The sequence below is a fragment of the Metopolophium dirhodum genome, chromosome 1 (assembly GCF_019925205.1).
Source record: "Metopolophium dirhodum isolate CAU chromosome 1, ASM1992520v1, whole genome shotgun sequence".
In the NCBI taxonomy this organism is placed as follows: Eukaryota; Metazoa; Arthropoda; class Insecta; order Hemiptera; family Aphididae; genus Metopolophium; species Metopolophium dirhodum.
The window spans coordinates 151305373-151330036 of NC_083560.1; the positions used below are offsets into that span (position 1 = coordinate 151305373).

General features: G+C 31.7%; 1 protein-coding gene across 1 annotated transcript in view; it reads left to right on the forward strand.

Annotated features, from left to right (window-relative positions):
- The window catches only part of LOC132933376 (uncharacterized), a 92372-nt gene that overhangs the window by 3067 nt on the left and 64641 nt on the right, over positions 1 to 24664 (forward strand). The window lies entirely within an intron of this gene.

Below are 24664 nucleotides of genomic sequence, written 5' to 3' on the forward strand. Positions count from 1 at the left end.
TAAGTCGTTTCGTCAAATAATCGAAAAATATAAAAACTATTCAAAAATTTAGTTTTTTTCTTTTCACCCTCGTAAACTGGCAACACCACAACGTCAGAACGCTATATCTGATTTTGTAAAAAAACTGAACAAATTATCTTTCTCTGAGTGCAAACAGCAGAACTCTAAATAAAATAGCTTAAACGATATTAGCGGTTCAATACCAATGTTTTAGGAATTATGACAACAAAATGTTGATAATTAATGAAAAATCGTTTTGTGAAGTATACAAAGGCGGTTCTTCCAAGCCAATTGATATACAGCTGTCAACCTGATATTTCTAAAAACGCAGACGTCTGATCTACTGAAACCATATAAGAATAACCTACATTCATGGAGGTTTTAAGTCGTTTTGTCAAAAAATCGAAAAATATAAAAACTATTCAAAAATTTAGTTTTTTCCTTTAGCCCTTGTAAACTGGCAACACCACAACGTCAGAACGCTATATCTGATATTGTAAAAAAGCTGAACAAATTATCTTTCTCTGAGTGCAAAAAGCAGAACTCTACCTAAAATAGCTTAAAAGATATTAGCGGTTCAATACCAATGTTTTAGGAATTATGACAACAAAATGTTGATAATTAATGAAAAATCGTTTTGTGAAGTATACAAAGGCGGTTCTTCCAAGCCAATTGATGTACAGCTGTCAACCCAATATTTCCAAATTTAAAGACGTCTGTTCTACTGAAATCATATAAGAATAACCTACATTCATGGAGGTTTTAAGTCGTTTCGTCAAAAAATCGAAAAATATAAAAACTATTCAAAAATTTAGTTTTTTTCTTTTCACCCTCGTAAACTGGCAACACCACAATGTCAGAACGCTATATCTGATTTTGTAAAAAAGCTGAACAAATTATCTTTCTCTGAGTGCAAACAGCAGAACTCTAAATAAAATAGCTTAAACGATATTAGCGGTTCAATACCAATGTTTTAGGAATTATGACAACAAAATGTTGATAATTAATGAAAAATCGTTTTGTGAAGTATACAAAGGCGGTTCCTCCAAGCCAATTGATATACAGCTGTCAACCTGATATTTCTAAAAACGCAGACGTCTGATCTACTGAAACCATATAAGAATAACCTACATTCATGGAGGTTTTAAGTCGTTTTGTCAAAAAATCGAAAAATATAAAAACTATTCAAAAATTTAGTTTTTTCCTTTAGCCCTCGTAAACTGGCAACACCACAACGTCAGAACGCTATATCTGATATTGTAAAAAAGCTGAACGAATTATCTTTCTCTGAGTGCAAAAAGCAGAACTCTACCTAAAATAGCTTAAAAGATATTAGCGGTTCAATACCAATGTTTTAGGAATTATGACAACAAAATGTTGATAATTAATGAAAAATCGTTTTGTGAAGTATACAAAGGCGGTTCTTCCAAGCCAATTGATATACAGCTGTCAACCTGATATTTCTAAAAACGCAGACGTCTGTTCTACTGAAACCATATAAGAGTAACCTACATTCATGGAGGTTTTAAGTCGTTTCGTCAAAAAATCGAAAAATATAAAAACTATTCAAAAATTTAGTTTTTTTCTTTTCGCCCTCGTAAACTGGCAACACCACAATGTCAGAACGCTATACCTGATATTGTAAAAAAGCTGAACAAATTATCTTTTTCTGAGTGCAAACAGCAGAACTCTAAATAAAATAGCTTAAACGATATTAGCGGTTCAATACCAATTTTTTAGGAATTATGACAACAAAATGTTGATAATTAATGAAAAATCGTTTTGTGAAGTATACAAAGGCGGTTCTTCCAAGCCAATTGATATACAGCTGTCAACCTGATATTTCTAAAAACGCAGACGTCTGTTCTGCTGAAACCATATAAGAGTAACCTACATTCATGGAGGTTTTAAGTCGTTTCGTCAAAAAATCGAAAAATATAAAAACTATTCAAAAATTTAGTTTTTTTATTTTCGCCCTCGTAAACTGGCAACACCACAATGTCAGAACGCTATATCTAATATTGTAAAAAAGCTGAACAAATTATCTTTTTCTGAGTGCAAACAGCAGAACTCTACCTAAAATAGCTTAAATGATATTAGAGGTTCAATACCAATGTTTTAGGAATTATGACAAAAAAATGTTGATATTTAATGAAAAATCGTTTTGTGAAGTATACAAAGGCGGTTCTTCCAAGCCAATTGATATACAGCTGTCAACCTGATATTTCTAAAAACGCAGACGTCTGTTCTACTGAAACCGTATCAGAAAAACCTACATTCATGGAGGTTTTAAGTCGTTTCGTCAAATAATCGAAAAATATAAAAACTATTCAAAAATTTAGTTTTTTTCTTTTCACCCTCGTAAACTGGCAACACCACAACGTCAGAACGCTATATCTGATTTTGTAAAAAAGCTGAACAAATTATCTTTCTCTGAGTGCAAACAGCAGAACTCTAAATAAAATAGCTTAAACGATATTAGCGGTTCAATACCAATGTTTTAGGAATTATGACAACAAAATGTTGATAATTAATGAAAAATCGTTTTGTGAAGTATACAAAGGCGGTTCTTCCAAGCCAATTGATATACAGCTGTCAACCTGATATTTCTAAAAACGCAGACGTCTGATCTACTGAAACCATATAAGAATAACCTACATTCATGGAGGTTTTAAGTCGTTTTGTCAAAAAATCGAAAAATATAAAAACTATTCAAAAATTTAGTTTTTTCCTTTAGCCCTCGTAAACTGGCAATTCCACAACGTCAGAACGCTATATCTGATATTGTAAAAAAGCTGAACAAATTATCTTTCTCTGAGTGCAAAAGACAGAACTCTACCTAAAATAGCTTAAAAGATATAAGCGGTTCAATACCAATGTTTTAGGAATTATGACAACAAAATGTTGATAATTAATGAAAAATCGTTTTGTGAAGTATACAAAGGCGGTTCTTCCAAGCCAATTGATATACAGCTGTCAACCTGATATTTCTAAAAACGCAGACGTCTGTTCTACTGAAACCATATAAGAGTAACCTACATTCATGGAGGTTTTAAGTCGTTTCGTCAAAAAATCGAAAAATATAAAAACTATTCAAAAATTTAGTTTTTTTCTTTTCGCCCTCGTAAACTGGCAACACCACAATGTCAGAACGCTATACCTGATATTGTAAAAAAGATGAACAAATTATCTTTCTCTCATTGCAAACAGCAGAACTCTACCTAAAATAGCTTAAATGATATTAGCGGTTCAATACCAATGTTTTAGGAATTATGACAAAAAAATGTTGATAATAAATGAAAAATCGTTTTGTGAAGCATACAAAGGCGGTTCTTCCAAACCAATTGATGTACAGCTGTCAACCCAATATTTCCAAATTTAAAGACGTCTGTTCTACTGAAATCATATAAGAGTAACCTACATTCATGGAGGTTTTAAGTCGTTTCGTCAAAAAATCGAAAAATATAAAAACTATTCAAAAATTTAGTTTTTTTATTTTCGCCCTCGTAAACTGGCAACACCACAATGTCAGAACGCTATATCTGATATTGTAAAAAAGCTGAACAAATTATCTTTTTCTGAGTGCAAACAGCAGAACTCTACCTAAAATAGCTTAAATGATATTAGCGGTTCAATACCAATGTTTTAGGAATTATGACAAAAAAATGTTGATAATAAATGAAAAATCGTTTTGTGAAGTATACAAAGGCGGTTCTTCCAAGCCAATTGATATACAGCTGTCAACCTGATATTTCTAAAAACGCAGACGTCTGTTCTACTGAAACAATATCAGAAAAACCTACATTCATGGAGGTTTTAAGTCGTTTCGTCAAATAATCGAAAAATATAAAAACTATTCAAAAATTTAGTTTTTTTCTTTTCACCCTCATAAACTGGCAACACCACAATGTCAGAACGCTATATCTGATATTGTAAAAAAGCTGAACAAATTATCTTTTTCTGAGTGCAAACAGCAGAACTCTAAATAAAATAGCTTAAACGATATTAGCGGTTCAATACCAATGTTTAAGGAATTATGACAACAAAATGTTGATAATTAATGAAAAATCGTTTTGTGAAGTATACAAAGGCGGTTCTTCCAAGCCAATTGATATACAGCTGTCAACCTGATATTTCTAAAAACGCAGACGTCTGATCTACTGAAACCATATAAGAATAACCTACATTCATGGAGGTTTTAAGTCGTTTCGTCAAAAAATCGAAAAATATAAAAACTATTCAAAAATTTAGTTTTTTTCTTTTCGCCCTCGTAAACTGGCAACACCACAATGTCAGAACGCTATATCTGATTTTGTAAAAAAGCTGAACAAATTATCTTTCTCTAAGTGCAAACAGCAGAACTCTACCTAAAATAGCTTAAATTATATTAGCGGTTCAATACCAATGTTTTAGGAATTATGACAACAAAATGTTGATAATTAATGAAAAATCGTTTTGTGAAGTATACAAAGGCGGTTCTTCCAAGCCAATTGATATACAGCTGTCAACCTGATATTTCTAAAAACGCAGACGTCTGTTCTACTGAAACCATATAAGAGTAACCTACATTCATGGAGTTTTTAAGTCGTTTCGTCAAAAAATCGAAAAATATAAAAACTATTCAAAAATTTAGTTTTTTTCTTTTCGCCCTCGTAAACTGGCAACACCACAACGTCAGAACGCTATATCTGATATTGTAAAAAAGCTGAACAAATTATCTTTCTCTGAGTGCAAACAGCAGAACTCTACCTAAAATAGCTTAAAAGATATTAGCGGTTCAATACCAATGTTTTAGGAATTATGACAACAAAATGTTGATAATTAATGAAAAATCGTTTTGTGAAGTATACAAAGGCGGTTCTTCCAAGCCAATTGATATACAGCTGTCAACCTGATATGTTTAAAAACGCAGACGTCTGGTCTACTGAAACCATATAAGAATAACCTACATTCATGGAGGTTTTAAGTCGTTTCGTCAAATAATCGAAAAATATAAAAACTATTCAAAAATTTAGTATTTTTCTTTTCGCCCTCGTAAACTGGCAACACCACAATGTCAGAACGCTATATCTGATATTGTAAAAAAGCTGAACAAATTATCTTTCTCTCATTGCAAACAGCAGAACTCTACCTAAAATAGCTTAAATGATATTAGCGGTTCAATACCAATGTTTTAGGAATTATGACAAAAAAATGTTGATAATAAATGAAAAATCGTTTTGTGAAGCATACAAAGGCGGTTCTTCCAAACCAATTGATGTACAGCTGTCAACCCAATATTTCCAAATTTAAAGACGTCTGTTCTACTGAAATCATATAAGAATAACCTACATTCATGGAGGTTTTAAGTCGTTTCGTCAAAAAATCGAAAAATATAAAAACTATTCAAAAATTTAGTTTTTTTCTTTTCACCCTCGTAAACTGGCAACACCACAATGTCAGAACGCTATATCTGATTTTGTAAAAAAGCTGAACAAATTATCTTTCTCTGAGTGCAAACAGCAGAACTCTAAATAAAATAGCTTAAACGATATTAGCGGTTCAATACCAATTTTTTAGGAATTATGACAACAAAATGTTGATAATTAATGAAAAATCGTTTTGTGAAGTATACAAAGGCGGTTCTTCCAAGCCAATTGATATACAGCTGTCAACCTGATATTTCTAAAAACGCAGACGTCTGATCTACTGAAACCATATAAGAATAACCTACATTCATGGAGGTTTTAAGTCGTTTTGTCAAAAAATCGAAAAATATAAAAACTATTCAAAAATTTAGTTTTTTCCTTTAGCCCTCGTAAACTGGCAATTCCACAACGTCAGAACGCTATATCTGATATTGTAAAAAAGCTGAACAAATTATCTTTCTCTGAGTGCAAAAGACAGAACTCTACCTAAAATAGCTTAAAAGATATTAGCGGTTCAATACCAATGTTTTAGGAATTATGACAACAAAATGTTGATAATTAATGAAAAATCGTTTTGTGAAGTATACAAAGGCGGTTCTTCCAAGCCAATTGATATACAGCTGTCAACCTGATATTTCTAAAAACGCAGACGTCTGTTCTACTGAAACCATATAAGAGTAACCTACATTCATGGAGGTTTTAAGTCGTTTCGTCAAAAAATCGAAAAATATAAAAACTATTCAAAAATTTAGTTTTTTTCTTTTCGCCCTCGTAAACTGGCAACACCACAATGTCAGAACGCTATATCTGATATTGTAAAAAAGCTGAACAAATTATCTTTTTCTGAGTGCAAACAGCAGAACTCTACCTAAAATAGCTTAAATGATATTAGCGGTTCAATACCAATGTTTTAGGAATTATGACAAAAAAATGTTGATAATAAATGAAAAATCGTTTTGTGAAGTATACAAAGGCGGTTCTTCCAAGCCAATTGATATACAGCTGTCAACCTGATATTTCTAAAAACGCAGACGTCTGTTCTACTGAAACAATATCAGAAAAACCTACATTCATGGAGGTTTTAAGTCGTTTCGTCAAATAATCGAAAAATATAAAAACTATTCAAAAATTTAGTTTTTTTCTTTTCACCCTCATAAACTGGCAACACCACAATGTCAGAACGCTATATCTGATATTGTAAAAAAGCTGAACAAATTATCTTTTTCTGAGTGCAAACAGCAGAACTCTAAATAAAATAGCTTAAACGATATTAGCGGTTCAATACCAATGTTTAAGGAATTATGACAACAAAATGTTGATAATTAATGAAAAATCGTTTTGTGAAGTATACAAAGGCGGTTCTTCCAAGCCAATTGATATACAGCTGTCAACCTGATATTTCTAAAAACGCAGACGTCTGATCTACTGAAACCATATAAGAATAACCTACATTCATGGAGGTTTTAAGTCGTTTCGTCAAAAAATCGAAAAATATAAAAACTATTCAAAAATTTAGTTTTTTTCTTTTCGCCCTCGTAAACTGGCAACACCACAACGTCAGAACGCTATATCTGATATTGTAAAAAAGCTGAACAAATTATCTTTCTCTGAGTGCAAACAGCAGAACTCTACCTAAAATAGCTTAAAAGATATTAGCGGTTCAATACCAATGTTTTAGGAATTATGACAACAAAATGTTGATAATTAATGAAAAATCGTTTTGTGAAGTATACAAAGGCGGTTCTTCCAAGCCAATTGATATACAGCTGTCAACCTGATATTTCTAAAAACGCAGACGTCTGTTCTACTGAAACCATATAAGAGTAACCTACATTCATGGAGGTTTTAAGTCGTTTCGTCAAAAAATCGAAAAATATAAAAACTATTCAAAAATTTAGTTTTTTTATTTTCGCCCTCGTAAACTGGCAACACCACAATGTCAGAACGCTATATCTGATATTGTAAAAAAGCTGAACAAATTATCTTTTTCTGATTGCAAACAGCAGAACTCTAACTAAAATAGCTTAAAAGATATTAGCGGTTCAATACCAATGTTTTAGGAATTATGACAAAAAAATGTTGATAATTAATTAAAAATCGTTTTGTGATGTATACAAAGGCGGTTCTTCCAAGCCAATTGAAATACAGCTGTCAACCTGATATGTTTAAAAACGCAGACGTCTGGTCTACTGAAACCATATAAGAATAACCTACATTCATGGAGGTTTTAAGTCGTTTCGTCAAATAATCGAAAAATATAAAAACTATTCAAAAATTTAGTATTTTTCTTTTCGCCCTCGTAAACTGGCAACACCACAATGTCAGAACGCTATATCTGATATTGTAAAAAAGCTGAACAAATTATCTTTCTCTCATTGCAAACAGCAGAACTCTACCTAAAATAGCTTAAATGATATTAGCGGTTCAATACCAATGTTTTAGGAATTATGACAAAAAAATGTTGATAATAAATGAAAAATCGTTTTGTGAAGCATACAAAGGCGGTTCTTCCAAACCAATTGATGTACAGCTGTCAACCCAATATTTCCAAATTTAAAGACGTCTGTTCTACTGAAATCATATAAGAATAACCTACATTCATGGAGGTTTTAAGTCGTTTCGTCAAAAAATCGAAAAATATAAAAACTATTCAAAAATTTAGTTTTTTTCTTTTCGCCCTCGTAAACTGGCAACACCACAATGTCAGAACGCTATACCTGATATTGTAAAAAAGCTGAACAAATTATCTTTTTCTGAGTGCAAACAGCAGAACTCTAAATAAAATAGCTTAAACGATATTAGCGGTTCAATACCAATTTTTTAGGAATTATGACAACAAAATGTTGATAATTAATGAAAAATCGTTTTGTGAAGTATACAAAGGCGGTTCTTCCAAGCCAATTGATATACAGCTGTCAACCTGATATTTCTAAAAACGCAGACGTCTGTTCTGCTGAAACCATATAAGAGTAACCTACATTCATGGAGGTTTTAAGTCGTTTCGTCAAAAAATCGAAAAATATAAAAACTATTCAAAAATTTAGTTTTTTTTATTTTCGCCCTCGTAAACTGGCAACACCACAATGTCAGAACGCTATATCTGATATTGTAAAAAAGCTGAACAAATTATCTTTTTCTGAGTGCAAACAGCAGAACTCTACCTAAAATAGCTTAAATGATATTAGCGGTTCAATACCAATGTTTTAGGAATTATGACAAAAAAATGTTGATAATAAATGAAAAATCGTTTTGTGAAGTATACAAAGGCGGTTCTTCCAAGCCAATTGATATACAGCTGTCAACCTGATATTTCTAAAAACGCAGACGTCTGTTCTACTGAAACAATATCAGAAAAACCTACATTCATGGAGGTTTTAAGTCGTTTCGTCAAATAATCGAAAAATATAAAAACTATTCAAAAATTTAGTTTTTTTCTTTTCACCCTCATAAACTGGCAACACCACAATGTCAGAACGCTATATCTGATATTGTAAAAAAGCTGAACAAATTATCTTTTTCTGAGTGCAAACAGCAGAACTCTAAATAAAATAGCTTAAACGATATTAGCGGTTCAATACCAATGTTTAAGGAATTATGACAACAAAATGTTGATAATTAATGAAAAATCGTTTTGTGAAGTATACAAAGGCGGTTCTTCCAAGCCAATTGATATACAGCTGTCAACCTGATATTTCTAAAAACGCAGACGTCTGATCTACTGAAACCATATAAGAATAACCTACATTCATGGAGGTTTTAAGTCGTTTCGTCAAAAAATCGAAAAATATAAAAACTATTCAAAAATTTAGTTTTTTTCTTTTCGCCCTCGTAAACTGGCAACACCACAATGTCAGAACGCTATATCTGATTTTGTAAAAAAGCTGAACAAATTATCTTTCTCTGAGTGCAAACAGCAGAACTCTACCTAAAATAGCTTAAAAGATATTAGCGGTTCAATACCAATGTTTTAGGAATTATGACAACAAAATGTTGATAATTAATGAAAAATCGTTTTGTGAAGTATACAAAGGCGGTTCTTCCAAGCCAATTGATATACAGCTGTCAACCTGATATTTCTAAAAACGCAGACGTCTGTTCTACTGAAACCATATAAGAGTAACCTACATTCATGGAGGTTTTAAGTCGTTTCGTCAAAAAATCGAAAAATATAAAAACTATTCAAAAATTTAGTTTTTTTCTTTTCGCCCTCGTAAACTGGCAACACCACAATGTCAGAACGCTATACCTGATATTGTAAAAAAGATGAACAAATTATCTTTCTCTCATTGCAAACAGCAGAACTCTACCTAAAATAGCTTAAATGATATTAGCGGTTCAATACCAATGTTTTAGGAATTATGACAAAAAAATGTTGATAATAAATGAAAAATCGTTTTGTGAAGCATACAAAGGCGGTTCTTCCAAACCAATTGATGTACAGCTGTCAACCCAATATTTCCAAATTTAAAGACGTCTGTTCTACTGAAATCATATAAGAGTAACCTACATTCATGGAGGTTTTAAGTCGTTTCGTCAAAAAATCGAAAAATATAAAAACTATTCAAAAATTTAGTTTTTTTATTTTCGCCCTCGTAAACTGGCAACACCACAATGTCAGAACGCTATATCTGATATTGTAAAAAAGCTGAACAAATTATCTTTTTCTGAGTGCAAACAGCAGAACTCTACCTAAAATAGCTTAAATGATATTAGCGGTTCAATACCAATGTTTTAGGAATTATGACAAAAAAATGTTGATAATAAATGAAAAATCGTTTTGTGAAGTATACAAAGGCGGTTCTTCCAAGCCAATTGATATACAGCTGTCAACCTGATATTTCTAAAAACGCAGACGTCTGTTCTACTGAAACAATATCAGAAAAACCTACATTCATGGAGGTTTTAAGTCGTTTCGTCAAATAATCGAAAAATATAAAAACTATTCAAAAATTTAGTTTTTTTCTTTTCACCCTCATAAACTGGCAACACCACAATGTCAGAACGCTATATCTGATATTGTAAAAAAGCTGAACAAATTATCTTTTTCTGAGTGCAAACAGCAGAACTCTAAATAAAATAGCTTAAACGATATTAGCGGTTCAATACCAATGTTTAAGGAATTATGACAACAAAATGTTGATAATTAATGAAAAATCGTTTTGTGAAGTATACAAAGGCGGTTCTTCCAAGCCAATTGATATACAGCTGTCAACCTGATATTTCTAAAAACGCAGACGTCTGATCTACTGAAACCATATAAGAATAACCTACATTCATGGAGGTTTTAAGTCGTTTCGTCAAAAAATCGAAAAATATAAAAACTATTCAAAAATTTAGTTTTTTTTCTTTTCGCCCTCGTAAACTGGCAACACCACAATGTCAGAACGCTATATCTGATTTTGTAAAAAAGCTGAACAAATTATCTTTCTCTGAGTGCAAACAGCAGAACTCTACCTAAAATAGCTTAAATGATATTAGCGGTTCAATACCAATGTTTTAGGAATTATGACAAAAAAATGTTGATAATAAATGAAAAATCGTTTTGTGAAGTATACAAAGGCGGTTCTTCCAAGCCAATTGATATACAGCTGTCAACCTGATATTTCTAAAAACGCAGACGTCTGTTCTACTGAAACAATATCAGAAAAACCTACATTCATGGAGGTTTTAAGTCGTTTCGTCAAATAATCGAAAAATATAAAAACTATTCAAAAATTTAGTTTTTTTCTTTTCACCCTCATAAACTGGCAACACCACAATGTCAGAACGCTATATCTGATATTGTAAAAAAGCTGAACAAATTATCTTTTTCTGAGTGCAAACAGCAGAACTCTAAATAAAATAGCTTAAACGATATTAGCGGTTCAATACCAATGTTTAAGGAATTATGACAACAAAATGTTGATAATTAATGAAAAATCGTTTTGTGAAGTATACAAAGGCGGTTCTTCCAAGCCAATTGATATACAGCTGTCAACCTGATATTTCTAAAAACGCAGACGTCTGATCTACTGAAACCATATAAGAATAACCTACATTCATGGAGGTTTTAAGTCGTTTCGTCAAAAAATCGAAAAATATAAAAACTATTCAAAAATTTAGTTTTTTTCTTTTCGCCCTCGTAAACTGGCAACACCACAATGTCAGAACGCTATATCTGATTTTGTAAAAAAGCTGAACAAATTATCTTTCTCTGAGTGCAAACAGCAGAACTCTACCTAAAATAGCTTAAAAGATATTAGCGGTTCAATACCAATGTTTTAGGAATTATGACAACAAAATGTTGATAATTAATGAAAAATCGTTTTGTGAAGTATACAAAGGCGGTTCTTCCAAGCCAATTGATATACAGCTGTCAACCTGATATTTCTAAAAACGCAGACGTCTGTTCTACTGAAACCATATAAGAGTAACCTACATTCATGGAGGTTTTAAGTCGTTTCGTCAAAAAATCGAAAAATATAAAAACTATTCAAAAATTTAGTTTTTTTCTTTTCGCCCTCGTAAACTGGCAACACCACAATGTCAGAACGCTATACCTGATATTGTAAAAAAGATGAACAAATTATCTTTCTCTCATTGCAAACAGCAGAACTCTACCTAAAATAGCTTAAATGATATTAGCGGTTCAATACCAATGTTTTAGGAATTATGACAAAAAAATGTTGATAATAAATGAAAAATCGTTTTGTGAAGCATACAAAGGCGGTTCTTCCAAACCAATTGATGTACAGCTGTCAACCCAATATTTCCAAATTTAAAGACGTCTGTTCTACTGAAATCATATAAGAGTAACCTACATTCATGGAGGTTTTAAGTCGTTTCGTCAAAAAATCGAAAAATATAAAAACTATTCAAAAATTTAGTTTTTTTATTTTCGCCCTCGTAAACTGGCAACACCACAATGTCAGAACGCTATATCTGATATTGTAAAAAAGCTGAACAAATTATCTTTTTCTGAGTGCAAACAGCAGAACTCTACCTAAAATAGCTTAAATGATATTAGCGGTTCAATACCAATGTTTTAGGAATTATGACAAAAAAATGTTGATAATAAATGAAAAATCGTTTTGTGAAGTATACAAAGGCGGTTCTTCCAAGCCAATTGATATACAGCTGTCAACCTGATATTTCTAAAAACGCAGACGTCTGTTCTACTGAAACAATATCAGAAAAACCTACATTCATGGAGGTTTTAAGTCGTTTCGTCAAATAATCGAAAAATATAAAAACTATTCAAAAATTTAGTTTTTTTCTTTTCACCCTCATAAACTGGCAACACCACAATGTCAGAACGCTATATCTGATATTGTAAAAAAGCTGAACAAATTATCTTTTTCTGAGTGCAAACAGCAGAACTCTAAATAAAATAGCTTAAACGATATTAGCGGTTCAATACCAATGTTTAAGGAATTATGACAACAAAATGTTGATAATTAATGAAAAATCGTTTTGTGAAGTATACAAAGGCGGTTCTTCCAAGCCAATTGATATACAGCTGTCAACCTGATATTTCTAAAAACGCAGACGTCTGATCTACTGAAACCATATAAGAATAACCTACATTCATGGAGGTTTTAAGTCGTTTCGTCAAAAAATCGAAAAATATAAAAACTATTCAAAAATTTAGTTTTTTTCTTTTCGCCCTCGTAAACTGGCAACACCACAATGTCAGAACGCTATATCTGATTTTGTAAAAAAGCTGAACAAATTATCTTTCTCTGAGTGCAAACAGCAGAACTCTACCTAAAATAGCTTAAATGATATTAGCGGTTCAATACCAATGTTTTAGGAATTATGACAACAAAATGTTGATAATTAATGAAAAATCGTTTTGTGAAGTATACAAAGGCGGTTCTTCCAAGCCAATTGATATACAGCTGTCAACCTGATATTTCTAAAAACGCAGACGTCTGTTCTACTGAAACCATATAAGAGTAACCTACATTCATGGAGTTTTTAAGTCGTTTCGTCAAAAAATCGAAAAATATAAAAACTATTCAAAAATTTAGTTTTTTTATTTTCGCCCTCGTAAACTGGCAACACCACAATGTCAGAACGCTATATCTGATATTGTAAAAAAGCTGAACAAATTATCTTTTTCTGATTGCAAACAGCAGAACTCTAACTAAAATAGCTTAAAAGATATTAGCGGTTCAATACCAATGTTTTAGGAATTATGACAAAAAAATGTTGATAATTAATTAAAAATCGTTTTGTGATGTATACAAAGGCGGTTCTTCCAAGCCAATTGAAATACAGCTGTCAACCTGATATGTTTAAAAACGCAGACGTCTGGTCTACTGAAACCATATAAGAATAACCTACATTCATGGAGGTTTTAAGTCGTTTCGTCAAATAATCGAAAAATATAAAAACTATTCAAAAATTTAGTATTTTTCTTTTCGCCCTCGTAAACTGGCAACACCACAATGTCAGAACGCTATATCTGATATTGTAAAAAAGCTGAACAAATTATCTTTCTCTCATTGCAAACAGCAGAACTCTACCTAAAATAGCTTAAATGATATTAGCGGTTCAATACCAATGTTTTAGGAATTATGACAAAAAAATGTTGATAATAAATGAAAAATCGTTTTGTGAAGCATACAAAGGCGGTTCTTCCAAACCAATTGATGTACAGCTGTCAACCCAATATTTCCAAATTTAAAGACGTCTGTTCTACTGAAATCATATAAGAATAACCTACATTCATGGAGGTTTTAAGTCGTTTCGTCAAAAAATCGAAAAATATAAAAACTATTCAAAAATTTAGTTTTTTTCTTTTCACCCTCGTAAACTGGCAACACCACAATGTCAGAACGCTATATCTGATTTTGTAAAAAAGCTGAACAAATTATCTTTCTCTGAGTGCAAACAGCAGAACTCTAAATAAAATAGCTTAAACGATATTAGCGGTTCAATACCAATTTTTTAGGAAATATGACAACAAAATGTTGATAATTAATGAAAAATCGTTTTGTGAAGTATACAAAGGCGGTTCTTCCAAGCCAATTGATATACAGCTGTCAACCTGATATTTCTAAAAACGCAGACGTCTGATCTACTGAAACCATATAAGAATAACCTACATTCATGGAGGTTTTAAGTCGTTTTGTCAAAAAATCGAAAAATATAAAAACTATTCAAAAATTTAGTTTTTTCCTTTAGCCCTCGTAAACTGGCAATTCCACAACGTCAGAACGCTATATCTGATATTGTAAAAAAGCTGAACAAATTATCTTTCTCTGAGTGCAAAAGACAGAACTCTACCTAAAATAGCTTAAAAGATATTAGCGGTTCAATACCAATGTTTTAGGAATTATGACAACAAAATGTTGATAATTAATGAAAAATCGTTTTGTGAAGTATACAAAGGCGGTTCTTCCAAGCCAATTGATATACAGCTGTCAACCTGATATTTCTAAAAACGCAGACGTCTGTTCTACTGAAACCATATAAGAGTAACCTACATTCATGGAGGTTTTAAGTCGTTTCGTCAAAAAATCGAAAAATATAAAAACTATTCAAAAATTTAGTTTTTTTCTTTTCGCCCTCGTAAACTGGCAACACCACAATGTCAGAACGCTATATCTGATATTGTAAAAAAGCTGAACAAATTATCTTTTTCTGAGTGCAAACAGCAGAACTCTACCTAAAATAGCTTAAATGATATTAGCGGTTCAATACCAATGTTTTAGGAATTATGACAAAAAAATGTTGATAATAAATGAAAAATCGTTTTGTGAAGTATACAAAGGCGGTTCTTCCAAGCCAATTGATATACAGCTGTCAACCTGATATTTCTAAAAACGCAGACGTCTGTTCTACTGAAACAATATCAGAAAAACCTACATTCATGGAGGTTTTAAGTCGTTTCGTCAAATAATCGAAAAATATAAAAACTATTCAAAAATTTAGTTTTTTTCTTTTCACCCTCATAAACTGGCAACACCACAATGTCAGAACGCTATATCTGATATTGTAAAAAAGCTGAACAAATTATCTTTTTCTGAGTGCAAACAGCAGAACTCTAAATAAAATAGCTTAAACGATATTAGCGGTTCAATACCAATGTTTAAGGAATTATGACAACAAAATGTTGATAATTAATGAAAAATCGTTTTGTGAAGTATACAAAGGCGGTTCTTCCAAGCCAATTGATATACAGCTGTCAACCTGATATTTCTAAAAACGCAGACGTCTGATCTACTGAAACCATATAAGAATAACCTACATTCATGGAGGTTTTAAGTCGTTTCGTCAAAAAATCGAAAAATATAAAAACTATTCAAAAATTTAGTTTTTTTCTTTTCGCCCTCGTAAACTGGCAACACCACAATGTCAGAACGCTATATCTGATTTTGTAAAAAAGCTGAACAAATTATCTTTTTCTGAGTGCAAACAGCAGAACTCTAAATAAAATAGCTTGAACGATATTAGCGGTTCAATACCAATGTTTTAGGAATTATGACAACAAAATGTTGATAATTAATGAAAAATCGTTTTGTGAAGTATACAAAGGCGGTTCTTCCAAGCCAATTGATATACAGCTGTCAACCTGATATGTTTAAAAACGCAGACGTCTGGTCTACTGAAACCATATAAGAATAACCTACATTCATGGAGGTTTTAAGTCGTTTCGTCAAATAATCGAAAAATATAAAAACTATTCAAAAATTTAGTATTTTTCTTTTCGCCCTCGTAAACTGGCAACACCACAATGTCAGAACGCTATATCTGATATTGTAAAAAAGCTGAACAAATTATCTTTCTCTCATTGCAAACAGCAGAACTCTACCTAAAATAGCTTAAATGATATTAGCGGTTCAATACCAATGTTTTAGGAATTATGACAAAAAAATGTTGATAATAAATGAAAAATCGTTTTGTGAAGCATACAAAGGCGGTTCTTCCAAACCAATTGATGTACAGCTGTCAACCCAATATTTCCAAATTTAAAGACGTCTGTTCTACTGAAATCATATAAGAATAACCTACATTCATGGAGGTTTTAAGTCGTTTCGTCAAAAAATCGAAAAATATAAAAACTATTCAAAAATTTAGTTTTTTTCTTTTCGCCCTCGTAAACTGGCAACACCACAATGTCAGAACGCTATACCTGATATTGTAAAAAAGCTGAACAAATTATCTTTTTCTGAGTGCAAACAGCAGAACTCTAAATAAAATAGCTTAAACGATATTAGCGGTTCAATACCAATTTTTTAGGAATTATGACAACAAAATGTTGATAATTAATGAAAAATCGTTTTGTGAAGTATACAAAGGCGGTTCTTCCAAGCCAATTGATATACAGCTGTCAACCTGATATTTCTAAAAACGCAGACGTCTGATCTACTGAAACCATATAAGAATAACCTACATTCATGGAGGTTTTAAGTCGTTTTGTCAAAAAATCGAAAAATATAAAAACTATTCAAAAATTTAGTTTTTTCCTTTAGCCCTCGTAAACTGGCAACACCACAACGTCAGAACGCTATATCTGATATTGTAAAAAAGCTGAACAAATTATCTTACTCTGAGTGCAAAAAGCAGAACTCTACCTAAAATAGCTTAAAAGATATTAGCGGTTCAATACCAATGTTTTAGGAATTATGACAACAAAATGTTGATAATTAATGAAAAATCGTTTTGTGAAGTATACAAAGGCGGTTCTTCCAAGCCAATTGATGTACAGCTGTCAACCCAATATTTCCAAATTTAAAGACGTCTGTTCTACTGAAATCATATAAGAATAACCTACATTCATGGAGGTTTTAAGTCGTTTCGTCAAAAAATCGAAAAATATAAAAACTATTCAAAAATTTAGTTTTTTTCTTTTCACCCTCGTAAACTCGCAACACCACAATGTCAGAACGCTATATCTGATTTTGTAAAAAAGCTGAACAAATTATCTTTCTCTGAGTGCAAACAGCAGAACTCTAAATAAAATAGCTTAAACGATATTAGCGGTTCAATACCAATGTTTTAGGAATTATGACAACAAAATGTTGAAAATTAATGAAAAATCGTTTTGTGAAGTATACAAAGGTGGTTCTTCCAAGCCAATTGATATACAGCTGTCAACCTGATATTTCTAAAAACGCAGACGTCTGATCTACTGAAACCATATAAGAATAACCTACATTCATGGAGGTTTTAAGTCGTTTTGTCAAAAAATCGAAAAATATAAAAACTATTCAAAAATTTAGTTTTTTCCTTTAGCCCTCGTAAACTGGCAACACCACAACGTCAGAACGCTATATCTGATATTGTAAAAAAGCTGAACAAATTATCTTTCTCTGAGTGCAAAAGACAGAACTCTACCTAAAATAGCTTAAAAGATATAAGCGGTTCAATACCAATGTTTTAGGAATTATGACAACAAAATGTTGATAATTAATGAAAAATCGTTTTGTGAAGTATACAAAGGCGGTTCTTCCAAGCCAATTGATATACAGCTGTCAACCTGATATTTCTAAAAACGCAGACGTCTGATCTACTGAAACCATATAAGAATAACCTACATTCATGGAGGTTTTAAGTCGTTTTGTCAAAAAATCGAAAAATATAAAAACTATTCAAAAATTTAGTTTTTTTCTTTTCGCCCTCGTAAACTGGCAACACCACAACGTCAGAACGCTATATCTGATATTGTAAAAAAGCTGAACAAATTATCTTTCTCTGAGTGCAAAAAGCAGAACTCTACCTAAAATAGCTTAAAAGATATTAGCGGTTCAATACCAATGTTTTAGGAATTATGACAACAAAATGTTGATAATTAATGAAAAATCGTTTTGTGAAGTATACAAAGGCGGTTCTTCCAAGCCAATTGATATACAGCTGTCAACCTGATATTTCTAAAAACGCAGACGTCTGTTCTGCTGAAACCATATAAGAGTAACCTACATTCATGGAGGTTTTAAGTCGTTTCGTCAAAAAATCGAAAAATATAAAAACTATTCAAAAATTTAGTTTTTTTCTTTTCGCCCTCGTAAACTGGCAACACCACAATGTCAGAACGCTATATCTGATATTGTAAAAAAGCTGAACAAATTATCTTTTTCTGAGTGCAAACAGCAGAACTCTAACTAAAATAGCTTAAAAGATATTAGCGGTTCAATACCAACGTTTTTCAAGTTATGACTAAAATTGTTGATAATAAATGAAAAATCGTTTTGTGAAGCATACAAAGGCGGTTCTTCCAAACCAATTGATGTACAGCTGTCAACCCAATATTTCCAAATTTAAAGACGTCTGTTCTACTGAAATCATATAAGAAAAACCTACATTCATGGAGGTTTTAAGTCGTTTCGTCAAATAATCGAAAAATATAAAAACTATTCAAAAATTTAGTTTTTTTCTTTTCACCCTCGTAAACTGGCAACACCACAACGTCAGAACGCTATATCTGATTTTGTAAAAAAGCTGAACAAATTATCTTTCTCTGAGTGCAAACAGCAGAACTCTAAATAAAATAGCTTAAACGATATTAGCGGTTCAATACCAATGTTTTAGGAATTATGACAACAAAATGTTGATAATTAATGAAAAATCGTTTTGTGAAGTATACAAAGGCGGTTCTTCCAAGCCAATTGATATACAGCTGTCAACCTGATATTTCTAAAAACGCAGACGTCTGATCTACTGAAACCATATAAGAATAACCTACATTCATGGAGGTTTTAAGTCGTTTTGTCAAAAAATCGAAAAATATAAAAACTATTCAAAAATTTAGTTTTTTTCTTTTCGCCCTCGTAAACTGGCAACACCACAACGTCAGAACGCTATATCTGATATTGTAAAAAAGCTGAACAAATTATCTTTCTCTGAGTGCAAAAAGCAGAACTCTACCTAAAATAGCTTAAAAGATATTAGCGGTTCAATACCAATGTTTTAGGAATTATGACAACAAAATGTTGATAATTAATGAAAAATCGTTTTGTGAAGTATACAAAGGCGGTTCTTCCAAGCCAATTGATATACAGCTGTCAACCTGATATTTCTAAAAACGCAGACGTCTGTTCTGCTGAAACCATATAAGAGTAACCTACATTCATGGAGGTTTTAAGTCGTTTCGTCAAAAAATCGAAAAATATAAAAACTATTCAAAAATTTAGTTTTTTTCTTTTCGCCCTCGTAAACTGGCAACACCACAATGTCAGAACGCTATATCTGATATTGTAAAAAAGCTGAACAAATTATCTTTTTCTGAGTGCAAACAGCAGAACTCTAACTAAAATAGCTTAAAAGATATTAGCGGTTCAATACCAACGTTTTTCAAGTTATGACTAAAATTGTTGATAATAAATGAAAAATCGTTTTGTGAAGCATACAAAGGCGGTTCTTCCAAACCAATTGATGTACAGCTGTCAACCCAATATTTCCAAATTTAAAGACGTCTGTTCTACTGAAATCATATAAGAATAACCTACATTCATGGAGGTTTTAAGTCGTTTCGTCAAAAAATCGAAAAATATAAAAACTATTCAAAAATTTAGTTTTTTTATTTTCGCCCTCGTAAACTGGCAACACCACAATGTCAGAACGCTATATCTGATATTGTAAAAAAGCTGAACAAATTATCTTTTTCTGAGTGCAAACAGCAGAACTCTACCTAAAATAGCTTAAATGATATTAGCGGTTCAATACCAATGTTTTAGGAATTATGACAAAAAAATGTTGATATTTAATGAAAAATCGTTTTGTGAAGTATACAAAGGCGGTTCTTCCAAGCCAATTGATATACAGCTGTCAACCTGATATTTCTAAAAACGCAGACGTCTGTTCTACTGAAACCGTATCAGAAAAACCTACATTCATGGAGGTTTTAAGTCGTTTCGTCAAATAATCGAAAAATATAAAAACTATTCAAAAATTTAGTTTTTTTCTTTTCACCCTCGTAAACTGGCAACACCACAACGTCAGAACGCTATATCTGATTTTGTAAAAAAGCTGAACAAATTATCTTTCTCTGAGTGCAAACAGCAGAACTCTAAATAAAATAGCTTAAACGATATTAGCGGTTCAATACCAATGTTTTAGGAATTATGACAACAAAATGTTGATAATTAATGAAAAATCGTTTTGTGAAGTATACAAAGGCGGTTCTTCCAAGCCAATTGATATACAGCTGTCAACCTGATATTTCTAAAAACGCAGACGTCTGATCTACTGAAACCATATAAGAATAACCTACATTCATGGAGGTTTTAAGTCGTTTTGTCAAAAAATCGAAAAATATAAAAACTATTCAAAAATTTAGTTTTTTCCTTTAGCCCTCGTAAACTGGCAACACCACAACGTCAGAACGCTATATCTGATATTGTAAAAAAGCTGAACAAATTATCTTTCTCTGAGTGCAAAAAGCAGAACTCTACCTAAAATAGCTTAAAAGATATTAGCGGTTCAATACCAATGTTTTAGGAATTATGACAACAAAATGTTGATAATTAATGAAAAATCGTTTTGTGAAGTATACAAAGGCGGTTCTTCCAAGCCAATTGATATACAGCTGTCAACCTGATATTTCTAAAAACGCAGACGTCTGTTCTGCTGAAACCATATAAGAGTAACCTACATTCATGGAGGTTTTAAGTCGTTTCGTCAAAAAATCGAAAAATATAAAAACTATTCAAAAATTTAGTTTTTTTCTTTTCGCCCTCGTAAACTGGCAACACCACAATGTCAGAACGCTATATCTGATATTGTAAAAAAGCTGAACAAATTATCTTTTTCTGAGTGCAAACAGCAGAACTCTAACTAAAATAGCTTAAAAGATATTAGCGGTTCAATACCAACGTTTTTCAAGTTATGATTAAAATTGTTGATAATAAATGAAAAATCGTTTTGTGAAGCATACAAAGGCGGTTCTTCCAAACCAATTGATGTACAGCTGTCAACCCAATATTTCCAAATTTAAAGACGTCTGTTCTACTGAAATCATATAAGAATAACCTACATTCATGGAGGTTTTAAGTCGTTTCGTCAAAAAATCGAAAAATATAAAAACTATTCAAAAATTTAGTTTTTTTATTTTCGCCCTCGTAAACTGGCAACACCACAATGTCAGAACGCTATATCTGATATTGTAAAAAAGCTGAACAAATTATCTTTTTCTGAGTGCAAACAGCAGAACTCTACCTAAAATAGCTTAAATGATATTAGCGGTTCAATACCAATGTTTTAGGAATTATGACAAAAAAATGTTGATATTTAATGAAAAATCGTTTTGTGAAGTATACAAAGGCGGTTCTTCCAAGCCAATTGATATACAGCTGTCAACCTGATATTTCTAAAAACGCAGACTTCTGTTCTACTGAAACCGTATCAGAAAAACCTACATTCATGGAGGTTTTAAGTCGTTTCGTCAAATAATCGAAAAATATAAAAACTATTCAAAAATTTAGTTTTTTTCTTTTCACCCTCGTAAACTGGCAACACCACAACGTCAGAACGCTATATCTGATTTTGTAAAAAAGCTGAACAAAGTATCTTTCTCTGAGTGCAAACAGCAGAACTCTAAATAAAATAGCTTAAACGATATTAGCGGTTCAATACCAATGTTTTAGGAATTATGACAACAAAATGTTGATAATTAATGAAAAATCGTTTTGTGAAGTATACAAAGGCGGTTCTTCCAAGCCAATTGATATACAGCTGTCAACCTGATATTTCTAAAAACGCAGACGTCTGATCTACTGAAACCATATAAGAATAACCTACATTCATGGAGGTTTTAAGACGTTTTGTCAAAAAATCGAAAAATATAAAAACTATTCACAAATTTAGTTTTTTCCTTTAGCCCTCGTAAACTGGCAACACCACAACGTCAGAACGCTATATCTGATATTGTAAAAAAGCTGAACAAATTATCTTTCTCTGAGTGCAAAAAGCAGAACTCTACCTAAAATAGCTTAAAAGATATTAGCGGTTCAATACCAATGTTTTAGGAATTATGACAACAAAATGTTGATAATTAATGAAAAAATCGTTTTGTGAAGTATACAAAGGCGGTTCTTCCAAGCCAATTGATGTACAGCTGTCAACCCAATATTTCCAAATTTAAAGAAGTCTGTTCTACTGAAATCATATAAGAATAACCTACATTCATGGAGGTTTTAAGTCGTTTCGTCAAAAAATCGAAAAATATAAAAACTATTCAAAAATTTAGTTTTTTTCTTTTCACCCTCATAAACTGGCAACACCACAATGTCAGAACGCTATATCTGATATTGTAAAAAAGCTGAACAAATTATCTTTTTCTGAGTGCAAACAGCAGAACTCTAAATAAAATAGCTTAAACGATATTAGCGGTTCAATACCAATGTTTTAGGAATTATGACAACAAAATGTTGATAATTAATGAAAAATCGTTTTGTGAAGTATACAAAGGCGGTTCTTCCAAGCCAATTGATATACAGCTGTCAACCTGATATTTCTAAAAACGCAGACGTCTGATCTACTGAAACCATATAAGAATAACCTACATTCATGGAGGTTTTAAGTCGTTTTGTCAAAAAATCGAAAAATATAAAAACTATTCAAAAATTTAGTTTTTTTCTTTTCGCCCTCGTAAACTGGCAACACCACAACGTCAGAACGCTATATCTGATATTGTAAAAAAGCTGAACAAATTATCTTTCTCTGAGTGCAAAAAGCAGAACTCTACCTAAAATAGCTTAAAAGATATTAGCGGTTCAATACCAATGTTTTAGGAATTATGACAACAAAATGTTGATAATTAATGAAAAATCGTTTTGTGAAGTATACAAAGGCGGTTCTTCCAAGCCAATTGATATACAGCTGTCAACCTGATATTTCTAAAAACGCAGACGTCTGTTCTGCTGAAACCATATAAGAGTAACCTACATTCATGGAGGTTTTCAGTCGTTTCGTCAAAAAATCGAAAAATATAAAAACTATTCAAAAATTTAGTTTTTTTCTTTTCGCCCTCGTAAACTGGCAACACCACAATGTCAGAACGCTATATCTGATATTGTAAAAAAGCTGAACAAATTATCTTTTTCTGAGTGCAAACAGCAGAACTCTAACTAAAATAGCTTAAAAGATATTAGCGGTTCAATACCAACGTTTTTCAAGTTATGACTAAAATTGTTGATAATAAATGAAAAATCGTTTTGTGAAGCATACAAAGGCGGTTCTTCCAAACCAATTGATGTACAGCTGTCAACCCAATATTTCCAAATTTAAAGACGTCTGTTCTACTGAAATCATATAAGAATAACCTACATTCATGGAGGTTTTAAGTCGTTTCGTCAAAAAATCGAAAAATATAAAAACTATTCAAAAATTTAGTTTTTTTCTTTTCACCCTCGTAAACTGGCAACACCACAATGTCAGAACGCTATATCTGATTTTGTAAAAAAGCTGAACAAATTATCTTTCTCTGAGTGCAAACAGCAGAACTCTAAATAAAATAGCTTAAACGATATTAGCGGTTCAATACCAATGTTTTAGGAATTATGACAACAAAATGTTGATAATTAATGAAAAATCGTTTTGTGAAGTATACAAAGGCGGTTCTTCCAAGCCAATTGATATACAGCTGTCAACCTGATATTTCTAAAAACGCAGACGTCTGTTCTGCTGAAACCATATAAGAGTAACCTACATTCATGGAGGTTTTAAGTCGTTTCGTCAAAAAATCGAAAAATATAAAAACTATTCAAAAATTTAGTTTTTTTCTTTTCGCCCTCGTAAACTGGCAACACCACAATGTCAGAACGCTATATCTGATATTGTAAAAAAGCTGAACAAATTATCTTTTTCTGAGTGCAAACAGCAGAACTCTAACTAAAATAGCTTAAAAGATATTAGCGGTTCAATACCAACGTTTTTCAAGTTATGATTAAAATTGTTGATAATAAATGAAAAATCGTTTTGTGAAGCATACAAAGGCGGTTCTTCCAAACCAATTGATGTACAGCTGTCAACCCAATATTTCCAAATTTAAAGACGTCTGTTCTACTGAAATCATATAAGAATAACCTACATTCATGGAGGTTTTAAGTCGTTTCGTCAAAAAATCGAAAAATATAAAAACTATTCAAAAATTTAGTTTTTTTATTTTCGCCCTCGTAAACTGGCAACACCACAATGTCAGAACGCTATATCTGATATTGTAAAAAAGCTGAACAAATTATCTTTTTCTGAGTGCAAACAGCAGAACTCTACCTAAAATAGCTTAAATGATATTAGCGGTTCAATACCAATGTTTTAGGAATTATGACAAA